Genomic DNA, 7,769 nt, shown 5'->3' with positions numbered 1-7,769 from the left:
CCCATGCGATGTCCATGCGTCCATTATTAAAAGATCATCTTTTAGTGGATATCCTCATGACCTTACCTTTGTATGGTCGTGAAGATATCACACAGTGTACATAACTTCGATGTTATAATGTGACTTTCAGTGGACATGCATAGTTCAGCAGATTTCTGCTTTAATTCCTGGTTCGGACTAAGCGGAAAGGCAGACTGTCTTCAAGTAAAGCCCTTCAATTTCATCTTTCAAGACCCTGTTGTCCCTTCTCTGCCCCTCCCCCCCCCCCCCCCCCCCCCCCGCGAGCGAGAAGTCGCGGTCCGCAGATGACTCATGCCGTAGTGCATGATAAAAACGTGGGCAGCTCGTGTGCCGGAGAGGTTGAGCAGAACGTTGGAGAGACTCGCTGCCTACATTCGCGATCAAGAAATAGTGCATTCTTTGTGGCGAGCGAAAAATATTAAATGCTTTGCCTGCAGGCTTGTTGTATGAAACATTTGTTATGAACATGAATAATGCGTTTATTGGGCGACGCGCTGTCACTTTCATGATATCTTCGGCAACTCTACCACAAAATTAGGGCGGAGTAGCACGCCTTTCTTTTTTTTTTTTCTTTGATGGCGTCCGCGGCGTTCGTCTCGTTCCCTTCCCCGCCTCCGCTGCGCAGCCACCACAACACAATAACACAATGCACGTGTTGTCCCTGCGAGCGTCCACAGATGACTCATGCCGTAGTACATGCCTATTTCAATACACTCAGCGGTCGAGTGGCGTGGTCGTATTTTGGGAACGTCTGCTAATCTTGGCGCTTCCGAGTATTGCAGCTTGCGCTTGGTGTAATAGTTCTGCACCCTACCAGTACATTCCTGTACAACCGGAAGCGATCCCCGGAAGCCGGAAGTGTCATTGTGCCTGGCATGCATATGTTGCATAGCTGACACAAGCTCACATCGCCTCAACCGCTCTCCGAGTTGCTGGCAGCCGCATATCGTCGCACGCGCGTCACATGGCCACATCTTCGCTGACGAAGTTGACAGCAGCAGTCATTTCAAGTTGTTAATCGCCCTGTGCATAGCCTTGCTCGTGGAGTACGTTTCTTCAAAGGTACGTACGTTTCAGCATCACCTAAGAGCACGACTTTTTCTGCTATGCCTAAAGCAAGAGCGAAGGCATGGGCAGCACGCGCAGCTGCGAGGAATACTCGTGCCACGTTTTCTGCTCTTGGTGAACCCGACGAGTGTGCAGAAGTGCATAAACCAGAAATGGTAGTTGGCGAGCTAGCCCGCAATGACAGCGCGGAGCCCACCTCTGTCATGTTTGACCCAGAGTTTATTCCCGCCGCGCAAGGATCATCTGCGTCATCGGAACCTCGAGCTTTTTCTTTAAGCGGCGAGCCATTTTGCGCGCGTCGCCTAGCAAATATGCGAGCGACATTGCTGATATTGACATAAAGTGCATTTTGCGGGAGTAGATATAGAAGAGAACATTATGCAGAAGGCCGCGACCTCCCTGCTATATATTTTTTTTAACATCACTTTTTGCATGCCTTCATCGCAGAATGGGTTGCTGCTTTGCCATTTTTTGTTCGTTTTTTTTTTGTGAAAAGCTAGGCTGGCTCTTATTAGATCACTTCAGAGAATAAGATTGTTGTCTTGCCATGCGTGCGGTGCCAGCTTGTTCACACTGTATATTTTTCTGGATATTACGAAGAGTGTATGAAACTCTTTTCCATTCTTGCTGTCATTACGCTCTACTTGTCCTTGTTTTTCTCTCCCTGTCCCTTTAATTCCACTGGCTGCAGCTCAGTACTCAGGTGCTTAAGTTATTAAATAGCAACTGCAGGGGCTGGCAACAATTTTTCCTCCTTTTTGGTATTTAAATAATGAACCACAGCTGCTATACTGCTGTATTTGTTTCAGTGGCTGCAAGGTCAAACATGCGCTATGTTGCAACAGTGGATGATGTGCAAGCAGTTATAAAGAAATGGCTCCAACATGCTCCATGCAGTCTTAAACAGCAACAGAAAAGGCTTGCAAAACAAGGTATGAAAATTTAGCCATTATTTTGTACAAAACTGTGTGTGTACATACCAGTTAGATGCCTGTTTAAGCATGGCTTGAACAAATTTAAATGAGCTAAAGCTCAAGCGTGATTTTGCATGGTTTACCAAGGCTGTACACGGTTTGAATTATGGGGGTGCTCAAGCTTTTCATTAAAAGTAGATGCGAGAGCGCCTTAACACCACCTTTTCATTCCGCTATTTTTTTTTAATTTTTTTAGTTGGTTTTTGGGGAAAGGAAGGCACAGTATGTCTCACTTTTTAGTGGACACCTATGCTTAATTAGGTTGAAGTCATTCAGTCCCAGCGAGGTGAAATATGAAGTTGCAGCCTGAATAGTGAAGCTTACACTCTAAAACAACTTCCAACCTTAACTGAAAAAGAAGTGAATCCAAATTATTAACTATCCTGGTTACAGAGACAACAGGTTGTGAAATTTTTACATTCCTTTAACTACGGGCACGGTGGAACTACGGGCATGTTAATACGCTTATTTTCTTCGCACGTAAAGGTTTTACATCCATTTTTTTTTCACTGTTATATAACTGTAAGTTATGTTGCCAGCTTTCAGACAAGTTTATTTTGTGCATGCGGCCTTTTTTTTGTGACTATTTTCTGTTACCTGTCAATTTCTTAATGCCCCACTTTATTGTTCACTTCATCTTTCATATTTTCCAGGAGGCACAAGCACGGACGCAAACTGAAACCCATGAAGAGGGGAAGGTGTTTGAAAGCTTGCAGTCTTTTTGTGAATAAAACTATAATTCACGCTATGTGTTTTGCTCAACAGCTATCCCTAGCTCTGCTAAAAGTGCATGCTTGTACATCTTGGCAATGTTCATGCAATGTCCAGAGACTGATTTGGCAACGTCTTCTAGACATCATAATGAATGTCCATGTGGACGTCCACTGTGAGGCAATAGGGACATCTCTGGAATATCCACTGGACTAATTGTGGGTATTTATGGAGATCCTCTGAATATTAAATATTTTGAGGGGTACATTTTATGGACATCTCCTGGATCTGATATGGTTGTCTGGGATGAGCCGATATGCACCAGCGGCAGCTGGCTTGAGCAGAAACTTGATCGTATCACGGCTATCGCTCTCACCAGCAATTTGCTGCTGGTCAGCGATCCTCACGAGGGCTTCATGCTTGATATTCGGCTAAGTATGCCAGACGCCAACAAATTTTAGCACGCTTTATTTCGGACATTCGTGCTAACGATCCGCCCTGTCGTTAATTACGGCATGCGGGAGGAGGGGCCACAGCGGCGGTGTTTACGGCGGTCGAGGAGGTGCTGCCATCGTGCGGTGCTTGACCGTGCTGTTGACGCCTCGTCGGACGACACTCCGGTACTCCTGAAACCACGTTAGATAAATAAGATATTTGTAAATGCAGCTTCGTTCTGCCGATCACTGCGTCGCTTCGGTTGTTGTACTTGATGAGCAATGGCCGCCTAACCGACAAGGGCGGCGAGCTGTGTAACAGCCCGCACAGAGTTCGAGCAGCGCACGAGCAGACGACTTTCGCAGCAACCGGAAGTGTGTTCGTGACGTCATGGCTGCAGTGGCCGCAGCGAATGGCAGCTTCTAGCAAGCCTTGCCACTCAACTCACCCGTGACGTCACGGGTTAAGGAAATAGTTCAATGCGACACCGCCAAACGACGACTTCTCAGCCCTCGAATTTCAAAAAACGCTGTGTTTAAAAATTAATATTAAATCGGTCGATTTGTTCCAAGGAGTTATACTTTGGGTTAGTGCTCAAAAGTATTTGTTCTACACACTGAACACGTTTATCAGTGGCTACTTGGTGGCCGAGTTCAGTGGACCTTCAAGTGGCTCCAGGCTTCCCTGACGGAACATATGATCAACAAAACTTCATACCTGTTGTTCTCCGCTCTCGTCCTGTACCCTTCCAAAGATTTCAGCAGAGATTTTCCATGACCGAGGCCGTGATTTTACAGGGGTATGTTTGGATGGCACGTTCTATTGCAATGTTGCTGAAGGAAATGTTTAAATTTCAGACCTTGAGGTTTTTCTCTCAATGTTTGCAGCCCATAAGACCGACCATAAGTCAGAGAAAAAACTTGAAGGCTTTGTATCGTTTTTAAAGGTATCTATCAAGAATGATCGACTACTGTGATTAAGCATTTGCACGGTGTCCTTTAGTATTTTTTATGCTGGTCTCGATAATGCTTCCCTGTGCGAAAATTATGCGATACTGACACAGATATCTGGTACATAAGATGTAAACACTGAATATAAGAGGCGAAAATATTCTATGCCATGAAAAGGCTTGTGTTTTGGGCATATTGCATCAGCGGGCAAAAACAAGATGACGCTGAAGCATAGCCTTAAAGGTTAAGCGATCGCTTTTTATTCTCCCATTTTTCATGATTTTTTTTATTGGTTTGCACGGAAAGTAACGCGAAGTATCTATCTGTCTTATATCTGCCTTTATATGTCATTATCATCAACCGGAATATAACAACTGTAGAAGAAAAGGCCTCTCACATATTCCTATTTTTCTCCAATCGACCCTATACTTATTCTAACTTCATCCACTTGACCCTTGCGAACTTCTTAATGTCATCCACCCACCTAATTTTTGCCGCCTCTGCAACGCTTTTCTTTAAATGGAATCAAATCGCTTACTCTTATCAAAAATCGGTTGTCCTTTCTTCGCACCAAATGTCCTGCCCATGGCCATTTCCTCTTCTTAAGATCTACTAGAATAACAGAGTAAAGCTCCGTTGTTGGTTCTTTGTTCCTTGTGCACCAGGGCTGCGCCGTCAGAGACGGTATACGTGTTGCTGCGGAGGTTCTTTGCGCCAGAGGCACCCCTTTGGTGACGATATGTAGCGAAGACTTGAGTACAGGCAATTACGATAAGAATAACTGAATATTTCTATGCACAGCAAAGATTTACAATATGTACAGCAGAGATATAAACTGGAGCTCGTTAACAGGGAAATATTCCCACCTCGGCATAGCTGAAGAGGCAGAGCATCTAAACCTTGCCGAGAACCCCAGACTCGGCCCTCGTGCACGGTTTTACACCCCCTGAGGTCCAGCTCTGAATTCCACAACGTCCAATAACAACAGACGTCAACCGGAGTAGTTCGTTGCGACCTACCACTCCCACTTCAACCTTAATAGCACTAAATCCTTTCCCCACAAAACAAGCACACTCCGAAAATCATCAAAGTGCTTACAGAAGAATGTTATACGAGCCAAGGTGATTTGGCTGCGTAACCACGCTTCCCGCTTATCCATTCGGCAGCGTTATTGCACCCTCTCGCACAGATAGAAAAAAAAAAGAAAAAGAAAAACTACTAGGGTCACGTCCTGCCTACTATACGTCTAGCGGTTGAAAATGTAGAGTCAATGAGTTCCGACAGCCGCCGTCTCTCACCAATCGCCTTCCGTGACTTGCCGAATTCGCTACCCCGACTATCAGACCAAAAAAAAAAAAAGCAAAAGAGGAAAGGGCGATCAGTGGTCCTGCCACCGATCGCCTATCGCCGCGGGCGCACCGCGTTTGTTAGGTGTTGTGTAGAACAGCGCGAAAAAACGACAGGGACGAAGGAAGGCAACAAGCCGAGCGCTTTTGGACGAAGGAAGACAACTAGACGAGCGCTGTTGGACGAAGACAAGACGAGTCCCTGTCGTTTTTTCGCGCTGTTCTACACAATAGATTACAAATGTGCCCAAGCTTCTCTTTTTTGTGTTAGGTGCTCGCCACCACACTTCATCGGGCGCTTGCGTGAATGGGCGTCTCACCTGCTACTGCGGGGTGTCGACGCGCGCGCAAGCCGGTGTGCATATAATGCCGTCTATATCTCCCACCTCGAGGATCACTGACTGTCATTCAGCTAGTAACCTCGTCATCCGAAATGACTTTGCGTGCTGCGCCTGGTGCCTCGCGGCGCCCTCCTGCCTGCGCACCACCTGCGTCCATTCATGCTACAAAACTGCAAAGAGGCGCTCGAGTCATAGCCACATACCTTCCCCGTCTCCGGGCGCTAATCCGTTTGGTCCGTCGGTTCCTTACAGTCAGTAACTCGAGTTATTTCTCTGACCTACTATGCACGCTTCCTGTATCTTAACGTTGCATACATCATTTTCCGCTCGATAGCTCTCGGCGTTGTCCTCAACTTAAGTAAAACCCTTTTCGTTAGCCTCCACGTTTGAGCCTCATAGGTCAGTACCGGTAAGGTGGAACTGTTATATACTCTTGTGCAATGCCGGTAATCTGCTAGACATAATCTGGGAGTACTTAACGAATGCGTTCAATACGAATCTTCCCTAGTGAAAATAGTTTTATGAAGCCAATAACCTCAAATTTTCTCACACAATCTCGACGAATGGAGAGCAGTCGTCATCACCAGTGCCAGGGTAGTGCCTTTCAAACGTTCGTGCTGCGAGTAGGCGGATCAAAATTGTGTTAAATGGGGTGTTAAAAGTAGGAATGCTATCCCATGCCCAGTCATACCCTCACCAAATAGATTTAGAGCACTTAAGAAATATTTCCTCCTTACAGAAGTGTCTCAATAAAGTGGCTATTTGCATACTTTGCCTGTGGCGTAGTATTTTCAGTATGAAATTATCTTTTTTTCTCGTTTCGTTATTTTTGTCATGTAACAGCTTTTAGTTTGTATCATGTTGTTTTTGTATTATAGTTGTTCCATTTCGCACCGGTTAAAATGTATTTTGTTTTCTTCCTGAGTCGTCAGTAGACATACTTGTATCCATTTTGGGATCCACGACTAGCCTCTGGCTAAGGATTCGTCAGTGTCTGATGCAATCCCTGGTCCATTTTGAAATAAAGAAAAAATTGAAAAAGAGTTGAAATTGAAGGCGAGGTCAAATAAATGCTCCAGGCTTGACTTAAAACACACCTTTAATATTTGAACACATAGCTGAAGTAGAACAAAATGGCTGAAAATTCTACAGCGCGAAACACACGGCACGAAATAGCATAGCCTTGCGCACGTAAGCAGCTTTAGCTAAATACAAGCTTAGATTCTTGGCGACAAAGGTTTGGTAGGACAGTTATACAGTACGTAGCACCAGAAACTCTGGTAACACAAAGCGAGAGCAAGCGTGAGGGACTCGCACTGACATCTAATTTATCTTCTGTGTAGCATAGAATAAGAAGTTCGTTTTAGAATATGATATTTAAAACCGCCTATTCGATTGAACTTCGGAGCATTTATATGGATCGTTGTGCTGTTCCAAATAAATCTGTTTCTGTCGCGGTTTGCAAAATTTCCTATTTTGCATGAAAAAAAAAAACCTGAATAAAAATGTTTTTTTTAAGCCATTCAAAATTTCCTGAAATTTTGCTACTCCTAAGCGACAACAACGCGGGCAGGTTCAAGTTCAGGTTCAAGATACCTTTATTGCCGTCGATGTAAAGGCTCCTCTACTCCCGCCGTAAGACCCTAGGGTGCCTCCAAGGGAGAGAGATCCCCACAGGGGGACGTCTTTCGCCAAGTGTCCCGTGCCATACAGATGGCTTCTCCGGAGCCCGGCACCCCAGATATATTCCTCTTCGACAGCTCACTTACTGAGTGAAGTGCCTTCTTGCAGATCAACGGGCCTAATTATTCAGCTTAGCCTCTAACAGGCCTAAATCGATGTGTGTATGAAATATATAAATGTAGCAATAACGCGAAACTGAACTGACTAGGAAAGCATCATGCAGCAGTAGTTCAACGCGTC

The 7,769-nt window shown here is 45.2% G+C and overlaps 1 long non-coding RNA gene across 1 annotated transcript; it reads left to right on the top strand.

Moving 5' to 3' along the window:
• Positions 1–663: 663 nt before the first annotated feature.
• LOC146182988 (uncharacterized) lies at positions 664–3,048 on the top strand. Its single transcript, XR_014708450.1, has 3 exons — positions 664–1,083; positions 1,899–2,021; positions 2,717–3,048. It is a non-coding gene; the product is annotated as an uncharacterized LOC146182988 (long non-coding RNA).
• The last annotated feature ends 4,721 nt before the right edge of the window (positions 3,049–7,769 follow it).

This window comes from Amblyomma maculatum, chromosome 7, assembly GCF_055883805.1.
Source record: "Amblyomma maculatum isolate TAMU_Amacu chromosome 7, ASM5588380v1, whole genome shotgun sequence".
Classification (NCBI taxonomy): domain Eukaryota; kingdom Metazoa; phylum Arthropoda; class Arachnida; order Ixodida; family Ixodidae; genus Amblyomma; species Amblyomma maculatum.
Note: the sequence above shows the minus strand (reverse complement) of the source record. Positions and strands in the feature narration are given on the sequence as shown.